This window comes from Mesocricetus auratus, unplaced genomic scaffold, assembly GCF_017639785.1.
Source record: "Mesocricetus auratus isolate SY011 unplaced genomic scaffold, BCM_Maur_2.0 Super-Scaffold_100011, whole genome shotgun sequence".
NCBI classification, from domain to species: Eukaryota; Metazoa; Chordata; class Mammalia; order Rodentia; family Cricetidae; genus Mesocricetus; species Mesocricetus auratus.
Window position 1 is genome coordinate 33,310,672 of NW_024429195.1, and position 13,352 is coordinate 33,324,023.

Sequence of the window (13,352 nt, forward strand, 5' to 3'; positions counted from 1 at the left end):
AAATATTTTTTTTAAAGAAATCTTGTTTACTTACAGGCATTTGTTCCTTGGAGCTGCATACAGTCTTACACAATGATAGTGAGCTTTCCTTCAGTCACAGTGGTTTTGGGTTTTGTCATAGTAAGTGGTGGACTATGTAATGTCTTCGTCTCTCCTTAGGCTGTTTCCCCTCTGAGTATTTGACTAAAGTTGACCTTTAATTGTGAGAAAGTGCATTCTGTGTGCATTGAAATCTGATGAAATATGGCTTGTTTGTTTCTGTAGTCTTCCGTGTGTGGTGACAGAACCGTGACTGCTGTCTGTAAGGGTTTTCTCAAAGCACTGTGATCGATTGTAGTACCTGGGTATTTTTCATTTACATTTGCAGAGCCTTGCTGCTTCATTTCCACAGTGAGGAATGGGATAATTGCAGCTGTGAACGTATTAGTTAGAGTAGATTAGTACCCATTTGGAGCTATGAAATGGAACCAGAATGTTTTAACAATAAAACTAACTGCTGTAGCCAGGCATTCAGTATTTATGTACAGGTTCTTTGTATGTCCTGTGTCTAGTCTAAAAAGTGAGGAATGCTAGCTATAAAGTCCATCAGTTGATACGTGTGGGTTTCTACAGGATGCTAGTAAAATTTTTATAAATATTCAATGACCTTGGGGGGGTATTCTTACTGTAGTTAAATATAAGCTAGAAATTTCAACTTAGTTTCTATTGTACGCTTCAAGGTTGAATACTTTAAACAAATACAAAAATCAAAATTCTTCCTCTGTCATAGTCTTCAGAAGTCTTTCTTGGCTAACTAAATATCCTTGTGTCGAAGCATGGAGAATTGTTTACAATAGCCAATGGAGTGGTGACTCCTAAAAAATGATTTCATATGCTGCTGTAAATAGAAGCACAAGGGTGTTGAATAAAGTGGGATTTATTGTGGAGTGTGTACATTGGCCTAAGTAGGATTGAACTAAGGAAGGCCTGAATCCAGATGGAAGAACTGCATATGTGAATGTTCTCAAAATTAACGTGTTATTATATAGGGTGCTTTTCCTTCCTACTGAATTCTTTAATTTTTAAATCATAAGGCCGTCTAGAGAATGTTGATAATCTCAATACTACTCAGTAATAAATTTTAATATATTACATTGAAATATGCAGTAGTGGTGGATTTTGGTGTTTTCTCCCTCTTGTTTTTTATTTTGAGTACCAAATTCCTAGCTTCTGGCTAGAGAAATTTTGTAATTTTTCTTTTTTAAAGCTTTTAGGAATTGAAAAACATGTACAGTTGTTTTTCATTATGGTTATATTTTGTGAAGTCTGTGGAACACAGGATTAGCAAACCCTGAACTACCATGTCTGAGAGAAGTCGAGGGCTCAGCCACTACAAGCCTCTTTTAATAGCATTTAGTCAACCAGCAGTAAACCTGCTTTAGCTGTCTCTGCTTAAAAGATATGTCAGTATATGTGATTGGCTCCTAAGCATTGAATCATGACCAATGGAATACTAATTTCTACCTAAGTGAAGATTTTCTACATATCTTCTCCATAATTCACATCATTATATTTTTGCCCCTAGGGAATATGAGATGACATTTTAACACTACCCTTAGTGACTATTTTAAACAAAATCACCAACAAAAAGCACACAAAAGTGAAAAACAGACTTAAACAGCAAAACAGTGCAAGATTTAGAAGAAGACAGCCCTGTCCAACTGCCTCAGCCCCCTGGAATAGAGTTTATTGATGAATCATGCCTGGAAATAGTTTCTAGTTGTATCGTTTAGCAAATTGCTTTTTTTCTCTGTTACAGCAGTATTTCAGTTCTATTCATTGATTCAGTAATACTGAGCTCTTTGAAATGTCAGAATCTGCTAAGGCACACCCACGAATGGAAGTCCAATTCTGCCACCATGGTGCTCCGAGGAGTGTGGTGAGTGCTGTGCGAGGATTTGCCAGATATGCTGGGTGTCTCTTACCTGCCCAGCTCTTCTTTGGTTCCTCCCACTGAGGGTGACCAGGATGGAGACGAGCAGTAGACTCCTTCTCTTCGGGCTTCTGGGCGGTTGGTTGTGGCCCAGAAGTGTCATAACCAAAATCCAGAGAGGCTGTCTCAGCTGACAGGTCGCCACTTTTCCTAAACGTCCTTCCCAATGTTGTGCTGGCACTCTTTTTGGTCAGGGTAATGTCTGTTCTGATGCTGTCTCATGCAGTTTCTAAAGCTACAGTGCTTCCTCTGTAGGCTCCAGTTCTCACACTTGACTAAACTGCCGGTGTCGAATGAAGCTGTGTGCTGCTGGCAGTACAAGACAACTACACTACCTGCTTGTCAGAGCCTCATTTGCATATTCTACCTTCAGCTGTCCAAGTGTGTGTAACAGATAAATAAACACACGTGAACAGACTTAAACAGCAAAACAGTGCAAGATCTAGAAGACAGCCCTGTCCAATAAATTAATACAGGGGCTGGAGAGATGGACTAGTGGTTAAGAGCACTAGCTGTTCTTCCAGAGGACCTGGGTTCAATTCCCAGCACCAATATGGCAGCACACACATGAACCTAGTTCAGAGTCCCTTTGAAGCAATTACATGGCTTTTCTACCCTACCATTTCAACATGAAGAGCACATTGTTAAGTTGGCCATTCTAGAGTTGGAAGAGAAAAATACTCTTCCTTTCAAAGATCTAATTAATTTTGTGTGTTGTGAGTGCCCGTGGAGGCCAGAAGAGTGTTGGGTCTCCTGGAGCTTGAGTTACAGGTAATTGGGAGCCACCCAGTGTGACTCAGGTTCACTACTGACTTCCCCAGTTCCTATGACCTGTTACCATGACATTAAAGGGAGAGGACAGGATATTTCTCTCAAATCATACCAAAACCTTATTTTTTTATTTTAATACTTAGACCACCTCACCCTTTTTTTTATTTAAATTAGAAACAGGCCTGCTTCATATGTTAATCCCAGTTCCCTCTCCCTCCCCTCCTCCAGCCCCCTATTCCATTTTTCCTCTACTCCCCAGGGAGGGTGAGGCACTCCATGGGGGATCCCCAAAGTCTGTCATATCATCCAGGGCAGGGCTCAAGCCCTCCATGTGTCCAGGCTGAGAGCACATCCCTCCACCTGGAATGGGCTCCTAAATTCCATTTGTACGCCAGGGAGAAATACCAATCTACTACCGGAGGCCCCAGATTGCCAAGGTCTCCTCACTGGCATCCATATTCCAGGGATCTGGGGTCCATGAGCCCCCCCTTGTTCAGGTCAGCTGCTTCTGTGGGCTTCACTAGCCAGGTCTTGACCCCCTTGCCCATCACTCCCTCTCTGCAACTGGATTCCAGGAATTCAGTTCAAACACCTCACCTTTTTTATACCATAGACCCTATCTCAAAATAAGGTCTCTTAGTGTTCTGTTGCTGTGAAGAGACACCATGACCATAGCCTTAGCAATTCTTATAAAGGAAAACATTTAATTGGGTGGCTTACTATTCAGAGGTTCAGTCCGTTATCATCATGGTGGAATATGTTAGCATGCAAGCCGACATGGTGCTGGAGAAAAAGCTGAAAGTAGTACTACATCTTGATCCAGAAGCAACAGGAAGTGAACTATGTCACTTGATGTAACTTGAGCATAGGAGACCTCAGTGCTTATCCCCACAGCAACATACTTCCTCCTAATAATGCCACTCTCTCTGGGAGCCTTTTTCTTTCAAATCACCACATAAGGTTTTTGGGTTTTGTTTGTTCATTTGCTTTGTTTTTTTAGACAGTGTTGCATGTAGCCACATGGCAAAGTATGGACTTTAATTATGATTATGACCTAAGTAATTATATTTGTCAGCGTTCTATTCCAAAAGCCAATGACTATTTAAATGTAATTTAATCCTTAATATCCAAAGCTTGCCTCCTTCGTTAACACCAATAATCAACTTCATGTATGTTTATAGGGTTTTAAGTAGATTATATCTTTTAGATGGTAGTGAAGATTTTTCTTGTAGCAACTTTTTTAAATAGGAGAAACAGGTCAGAAACCCATCCTGAGATAATTCTTCAGTCTTTCAGCAAACATCCCCAGAACAACTATCGTTGCCAGGCACCATGTGATCATCTAAATCAAGGAGCACAGACTCATGCAAAAAGTCACCACAGAGTGTTGTGTGTTGGTGAAAGCATCTGTGGCTTGGGCTGTGTCGTCCCATAAATGAATGCAAGCACAGACTGGGGAGGTCTGGAAAGGCTTCCCCCTGGGTGTATCTTGATCTGAAAGGGTGAAATAGTATTGTCTCAGGTCAGAATTAGAGTAAATACATCCAGATGGGTGTCTAGTGTTTCTAGTGCTGAAATGATCAGAATCAATGTGGGGAGGAAAGGTTGTGTTTCACCTTACGATGTAAGTTCATCACTGAGGAAGCCAGGGCAGGAACCTGGAGGTAGGAACTGATGCAGATGTCATAGAGGATGCTGCTTAATGGCATTGTCTCCATGACTTGCTCAGCTAGCTTGCTTGCTTCCCTCCCCAGCCCCCTTTTTTTCTGGGGGACTTTTGGTTTTTGTTTTGTTTTATTGTTTGGTTTGTTTTTTGTCTTTCAAGACAGGGTTTCACTGTGTAACAGCCCTGGCTGTCCTAGAACTCATTCTGTAGACCAGGCTGGCCTCAAACTCACAGAGGTCCGCCTCCCGAGTGCTGGGATTAAAGGTATGTGCCACCAAATCCTGGCTTCAGCCTGCTTGCTTTTTTTTTTTATTATGTTTTGAGATTATAATTTACATCATGTTTTAAGACTATAATTACATTGTTTCCCCTTCCCTTTCCTCACTCCAAACCCTCCTCTACATCCCTCCTTGTTCTTTTTCAAATTCCTGACCTCTGTTTTTATTAATTTGTGTTACATAAATACATTTCCCAAATACATAGGTAAAATCTGCTCATTCTGTGTAATGTTACCTATATGTATGTTTTCAAGGCTGACCACTTGGTAGTGGATAGCCAATTGATGTATTCTTAGGGAAGACCATTCCTCTTGTCTGGGCATACCTGTAGTTCTTTGTATAAGGCTGAGGCCACATGGAATTTCCCCATGTTAGCATGTCTGTTGTCCTTGTTCGTGTTTAGGCAGTCATGTTGGTGACTTAATGGTGTAGCTTCTGACCTTACTAGTTAACACAATCTCATAGCAAATTCCCAGATCATCTGCCTCTTACAGTCTTCCCAGCCCTCTTCTGTATGCAGTGACCGCTGAGCCTTCAGTTCCAGGAATTGTGTTGTCTGTATACTGTTGGGACCTAGCTCTACAATTCTGCATTTTGATTGTTTATGGATTTTCTATAAAGATGTCTGATGCACGGAGAAATTTCTTATCTGTGGGCATAAAAACAAATATTTAGAATGCAGTTAAAGACAAATATTTAGAATACAGTTAGGGGATTTTGCTCATTTGTAAAATGACAGTTGTAGGTTCTCTCCAAAGATGCATGACTTCACTAGCCCTGGCTTGGTTAGCTAAGTTTCGGGTACCAGGCATGATTTCCCTCTTCTTGAGGGGGTCTTATGTCCAGTTAGAGAGTTGTTGGTTACCACCAAGATGTGCATACCCCTACACCTTAGGGTTATCACGCCACCCATGTTGTTCATTGTTTTTGGTCCATAGCCATTTTAGCTGGGTAGGACTGCTGGTTGCTTCCCTTCTTTGGAAGATTGCATGGTACCTTCTGGTACCATGAATGTTAGTTCTCAGGCATTCAGGTCACTTCTGGCTCAGAGACCTCTGGACCCTATGTCTATATTACATGGTGTTCTAACAATAGGAATTTACCTTGCACCTCTACTAGGACAACCTGTAATGTTTTGAGAGTCTCTTAGATAACCAAACAGAGATTCCTGCCTTGGTCCATTAGTTTGAGACGGTATATTCCTTCCCAGTGAGAAAGCACCACTCTGCACTTAGAGTTAAAAGCAAAGCTCTTTAATAGTGCTTATCTGGCTGGAGCTAATGTCCAAAAAGAGCCAACCTCAAATAGAGTAACTTACATACTCCTTAGGCTTATCCATTTTATACACATTGTCACCCTTAAATCTCTTTTAGGTTACACCCCATGATACTAAAGTCTGACCACGTGGGCAAATGGGAGATTTACACAGCAGACAATAAAAGAATTGCTTCTTAAGTTCACCAGTGTTTTCTCTTTTTTCAAATAGTTGTTACCTAGGGTCTTCTTGCCCACCTGGCAAACTTAACGTTTTTTTCCTGATAAGAGTACAGGGGACATAATGGCAGACTAGGACTTAATGATTGGATGTAAGTCAGGACTGACTCTGTTATGGGAACAGAGGCTAATAGCTGGTGTATCCTGGTAAACAAACATTTACATTTTAGAATTCTAATTGTGCTTCTCTAACAGGCCTGGATAGTAGACTACATATGTTTGGGTATTTTGGAGGCAGTATTCCTTAAACTTGTGTGACTTACTGTCTCCTAAGCAGATCTATTAGTAAATGCTTTATGGCATCATTTTTATTACTTTTGAGTTTCTCAGAAAGCACACCCTCTCCTCTGCAGCCGTTATGCCTCTCTAATCCCAAGACTGGGTACCCAGCCAAGCCTCTCACCTCCTTAGGGCTTCTTGAGTTCCAAGGACACTGTGGACCAGAAAATGGCAGAAGCAATGTTGCCTTCCCATGAATGAAGTTTACCCAAAAATAAATCACAGAGCAAGCAGAGCCAAGGAGAACAGCAAAAGACATGGACAGCAAGAATGTGATCTTTGAGCCTCCAGCTCTGCCCAAAGCCTCCCTGAGCCTTTCAGTCAGTAAGTCAAGGAATGACTCACTTATGCATCAGCTGCTTCAAGTGAGATTTCCATCTGGAACTGAAAGATGACTTGCACACACAAGAGTAAGCACCAACAAAAGATTCAGTCAGTTTGCATCTTAAACCACATGTCGTTATCCTGGAAACTCAGCTGCTACAGGGCAAATGTTTTTGTTTTGTTCTGCTTAATTTTGGTTTTAGACAAGGTTTTGTTTCTAGCTATAGAGCTTGACTAGCAATCCTGACAGCCTCAAATGCCAGGATTACAGGCACAAATTCCCCAAATACTTGCAAGAAGTCTTAGTTTTACATATTCTAACTATAATGTCTATTCCTGACTTTAAAATTTTTAGATATTATTACAGAAAATACTTATAAACAGGAAACTTAGCCATCCCCTCCAGAGACAACTCATTTTGAAATGCCTTTATGTATGACACGTGTGTCTGTGTGTTCACAAAGGTGGGATGAGATCATAACATGGGTACCTTACTCTTAAGAGTATGGAGAAATTAATGATCTGGAAAAATAGTATGTGGGAAACCAGAACCACCAGCTTCAATCTTTGAAGTATGAACTCAACCCTGGAATATGGATATGCCAAATATAGACCATTACTATGTTAGAATATGTGTGTTAATTGGCATAGGAAGGTAGAAAAGAAACATTTTTTAAATTTTATTTTCCAGTTTAAATTTAGATAAGAAACAAGGTTGCTTCTCAAGTCAGTTCCAGGTCCCTCTCCCATTCCCTCCCTTCCTCCCGAGCCCTCCCCCCCCCCCGTTATCCCCTCATTTCCCCAGGGAGGGTGAGGCCCTCCATGGGGGTGTGCATAGTCTGTCATTTCATATAGGGCAGGGCCTGAAAAGAAACATTTTATGATTAACTCTTGAGTGCATATACATTTTATTATTGTGGCATGCTGCAAGGAAAACATAAAGATGTGTAATAGGTATATTCTTTTACAACTAAAGATAAAGCAATTATGCAGAAAGTGATCTACATTTATAGAGTTCAGACATCTGATAGACTTTACAGCTGTAACACCTGTTGAGCATTAGCAAAGCAAGACCAACTGCATCTCCAGGTCTAGCTGCAAAGCTTATGAAACTGAAAATGTTTCTAAATTAATATTTTAGTAAGCATGCAAGACAATGGCTTTCATTATAATGGTTTCATACATGCATACTATTTGTTCACAACCCCTTCTCCCCCATCATCTCCCTTTCAACTTTTGGTGAATTTGGCTAAAAGTTTGGTTTTTTCCTTTCAAAAAACCAACTCTGTTTTACTTATTTTTTTGTATTGTTATTTTAGTATCTCATTTATTTGATTTGTGCCCTGGTATTTATTATGTCTATCTACTGCTTTTGTTTTTAGATTATTTTTGTTTTTCTAAAGTCTTTAGACACATCATCAGTTTGTTAACTTTAGATCTGATTTATTAACATAAACTTTTCCCCAAGGCCTGCCTCAAAGGTTCTAGTAAGTTGTACTTTCAGAATTTTAATTTCATTCTATGAATTTTTAAACTTCTTTGCTGATTTCTTCAAGGATCCACTAGTCATACAAAAGTAAATTGTTCAGTCGTAAGTATTTATGTATTTCTTCTTTTAAAAAGATTTATTTATTTGTTATGCATATAGTGTACTGCCTGCATGTATCCCTGCAGGCCAGAAGAGGATACCAGATTGTGGAGGGCCCTAAATAAGGATAGCATAATAGAAGCCATCTTAATATTCATACTGTCTTCTTGGAGACCAACACTTAGTTAAGTTTCTGTTTCTCTGTGCCTGCTTATCTTCCTGTACAGCATACTTTCAAGGCCTGCAGTCCAGGCTCTCACACCCTTCTGCCACCTGGCCTGCAGTCCAGACTCCCCCAGCTGCAGACTTGTGTCCTTGAAACATACCCTGTCAAGGAGAACTTCTGCTCCCCCACCCTTCTGCTACCTGCCTTACTTAAGCCCTGTTGGTACTTTCAATAAAAGAGACTTGATCAGAATACTGTCTTGTCTCCATCTCTCGTGTCTCTTATTCTCCCATTCTCACTACCCCCCCTAGGGTCCCCGTTGACTGACCCCACAGGCTGGGGCACCAGATCTCATTACGGATGGTTTTGAGCCACCATGTGGCTGGGAGTTGTACTCAGGACCTCAGGAAGAGTAGCCCCTCTTAACCTCTTAACCTCTGAGCTGTCTCTCCAGCCCCATTCTGTTGCTGTTGGTTTCTAAATTTATCCCACTATCCTTTAATAAGGTACAAGAAATTATTTTGCTTCTTTTGTGTTTGTTAAAACTTGTCTTATGGACTAGGATGTGCCCCATTCTAGAGAAGGTTCCATGTGCTACTGAGAAGAATGTGTATCCCTGTATCTGTAGAGTGAAATACTCTGTAGATGCCTATGAACTCCATTTGATCTATGGTTTGTTTAGCTCTATAAAGATGAGAGTAGGTATTGAAACCATCTACTATTACTGTAGCAATACCTATCAACCCTTTATGTCCACTAGTATTTGTTTTTTGAAATTGGAAGATCCAGGGACTGGATTGATGGCTCAGCAGTTAAGAGCACTAGCTGTTCCTCCAGAGGTCTTGAGTTCAATTCCCAGCAAACCACATGGTGGCTCATCTGTAATGAGATCTGGCACCCCCTTCTGGCCTGCAGACAGAACACTGTATACATAATAAATAAATAAAATCTTTTAAAAGTTCTGATATCCAACATGAAGTACATATATATACTTAAATTATTACACCTTCTTGATCGGTTATCAATATGTAATGGTCTTCTTTATTCTAATTTTAGCTTGACAAGAATCACTCTCCCAGCTGTCTTCCTTCCATTTGTTTGGTGGACTCACTTTCATTCTATAGTCCTGGAGTTGTGCATGTCTTTGTCAGCTGTGTGTGTTCTGTGTTTCTTGGAGATAATACAGGCATTTGGACCTTTTTTTTTTTAGACTAGTTAGCTAGTCCATGTTGTAGTTAGACAATTAGCATTGTTTTTATTTAAGATTATTTTTGAGAGTTTTGCTGATTCCTGTGATTTTGTTTCGTTTTTTTTTTTTTTCTGGTTGATTAGATAATTTCTTCTTTTCTCTATGATGGGGTTTTTCTGGTTTACTGTATTGGATACAATGATTCTTTCCTAATTCTCCATTGTTTTAGGAGATTTAGTTCTACTCATTCTTTCCTATGTCTTCATGACTGAGACTACCTCCTTTGTGCTTAGGGTCTCTATAAGCATCTTTGCAGTGTTGACTGCAGGCCATGAACTGTTTTAATCTGTGCTTGTCTTGAAATGTCTCTATTTCTCTTCCAGCTTTAAAAGCTAGCTTTGTTGGTTTTAGCATCTTAGATGAAAGTTATTTAGTTTCAGGACTCAAAATATATATCCATGCTTTGTGGCTTTTAGTGTGTTTGTTGAAAAGTTTAATGTTATATTTGTTTAGTATTTCTTTGCAGAGTTGGCATAGTCACTATAATGGGTTCACATCTGTTTGAGACTCTAAATGTCTATTGTGTTTGAATAGCCATTTTTCCATTGATTGACCCTATATGCCTGTAGGTTTGTGTGTGTGTGTGTGTGTGTGTGTGTGTGTAAATGTGTGTGCACACATACACATGTATGAATGTTCATGTGTGGTAGTATACATGGTGGGGTATATGTACAGGTGTATGAAAATTCATGTGTGGAGTTCTCAGGTGCCACCCAGCCTATTCTCTTAGAGACAGAGTCTTTTACTAGCCTAGAACCTGCCAACAGCTGGCTAGTGAAAGCTCCAGGAATTGCCTATCTACATTCTCCAGCTGACTAATTAGCTTTGCCTATCAACTTGCACAGCCTAGAGTCACCTGAGAGCGGAATTGCTGGATCAGTTGGCTGGTGTACATGTCTGGGGGTGGGGAGGTTTCTTGATTGTTAGTTGATATAGGAGGGCCCAGTTCACTGTGGGCAGTGCTGTTCCTAGACAGCTGGTTCTAAACTGTGTAAGAAAACTAGCCGAGGAGCTAGAAAGATGGCTCAGTGGTTAAGAGGACTTATTGCACTTCCAGAAGACCAGAATTTGATTCTCTTTACCCACATGGCTGGAAGCTTACAACTGTCTGTAAATCTAGTTCCAGGGGATCTAATGTCTCCTTTGGCCTCTGAGCACCGGACACTTACACGATGCACAAACCAACATTCAGGCAAACATTCACATGAATAAAACAGAAATGAGTCTTAAGGAAAGAATGAGACTGGCTCCTGCTGTGCCCTTGGCTGTGAAGTGAGTTGCTTGGTTGAGGGTGCTGATGTGCAGAATAGCACACGGCCCTACCTTGAGCTCCTGCTCTAACTCCCCGCAATGACGGACTATGACTTCTCCTCTCCTAGGTTGCTTTTGGTAATTGTATATGTCACAGTTACAGAGAAGAAGTTAGAAGATTAACACTAGGATTGCAAGAGCATACTGGCATGCCCAGCCTATTTATAAGAGTTCTAGGAATCAAACTCCTCATGCTTGTAAGGCAAGCACTTTACCCACTGAGCTATCTCCCCATCGTGACTGCATGAACACTTGTGCAAGCCCGCACTATGAATGCCAAGCCACAGTTATATCCATGAATAATTTCCTGATAGCTGAGAACAAGCTCCTGCCAAGTGGGAACTCAAATTCCTACCCGGATCATATTCTTATTCTACCCAGTACACCCTGTGAGGTGTGATTGGCAGGTGCTAAGTCCTGCATGGCTTGGTCCTGGAAACCTGATAGAGTGATATGGTAATGAACAGACACACATACAGAAAAGCTAGGATCAGATGGGTTGTGCTTACTATGATGGAGGCGCTAATATGGAACCCAGAAACTAGTCTCTGTAGGAGGTCTCTGTGGAAGAGTGGTGTTGGCTGTAAATACTCCTTAGTAGAAAGCTGTGGTCTATACTATTCATACACTAGCTAATGGTCAGTCATTGGTCAGTAATACTTGGACCCAAGGAAGGCTTTGTCATTTCCATATATCTGATGTACTGGGGTTATTTAAGTGAATACAATACACATCACTCAGACCTTCATCCACTCTTCCACAAACAGACTTGAAGGAATGCCAGGTAGACTCTCAGTACAGCCAACAGGTTGGTTTTTCAGGATTCAGGCACAGTTCTGCAACACTGAGGCAGAGGGCATCCCAAAAGTGAATCCAGGCCACCAGCCTTCCCTGGCATCACTCAGCCAACACTGAGAGTGCCTCTGTTATAATCTGAACAATAAAGTTTTAAAAAAATGAGCATATGCTATCTCTAAACCCAGGCAGCCATCCAGGAAGAAGTCAAGGGCCAACATCAACGTAGTGGCACAAAAACAGGCAGGGGTTCTCTTTTGCCCCAAAGTCGCGGTCCCTGTCATCTGAAAACTGCTGTTAAGGACATGGTGAGTCAAGTACAGAGCAGAGCCCTGTGTGCACTGGTGGGCTCTGAGAAGGAAGGGGACTTCAGGAAGGGCCCTTAGCTGCCACCGCTCCCAATGCCCTGTGTTCCCTTCTTCGCGTTGGCAGGAACGCTGCCCAGATTTGGAAAGCTGCCTTCCAGGAGTTTACAAGCCCAGGTGAGAGGCCTGTGATAGAGAGCGAAGGCACAACAGAGTAGCTCAAGTGGGCTGCTTGGTTTCCGACGCCCTAGCATAGAGTCCTAACATGTGGGCCAGTGTCAGATAAGTCCTGTTTGTCTCCCACATGTCTGGTGTCTTGTCACTGTTAGGGTTAAGCCTGTGTCAAATGAAATCCTAACTTCAGAAGAGACATCTGTTTACCCTCCTCCTGCCTCATTTTAAAAGGGGGGGCACAAAAGATAAGCTCTGTGCTGCTGAGAACTGGACAGCCCCTTTCCTTCCTGTTGGCCGGCTCTTCTGTTTTTCTTGCTACAGCATCTAATTGCAGAATTTTTTAAAAATTTCCAACAGATGTGTACTATACAACTCAGGGCCTCCGGTGGACAACATCAGTTTCTCCCAACAGGCAAAGGCAACCAGAAACCCAGGGGTTGGCTGTAATGTATACAACTCATTTTTTGTTGTCTGTCTGCTAGCACAGCTTAACTGGGAAATTAGTTAAGAAAAACTAATTAATATTTGTGTGGTACTGGTTTTATTTTGTTAAGGTTAAAAGTTAAGCGTTTGAAACACCGAACTGATTTTCATTTCCCACTATTGCTTTTTTAGTACATGACACATACACTGCTTATTTTTAATAAGCTTTTAAAATTATTATATTTACTGATTTATTACATGACGACGTGTGTGAGATGGTCAGAGGACAACTTTCCGGTGTCCTCCCTTCCATGTGAGTTCCAGGGAATGAGGTTGGGTTTCCGGGCTTGTCTGCAAGCACCTCTGCATATAGTGCCGTTTTCCTGGCCCTAAGTAAACTCATAGAGTAAGTTTGGCAAACTTAGAAAAACATGCACAAGTAATAACTACAGCTTCAGTGACTTATCAATGCATCAGTCTACCCTGTGCCCTCCCTGTCTCCCACCTGTCCCGTCCCCTCCCCACGACACCGCCTTTTGAAAACATGAACTAGATTT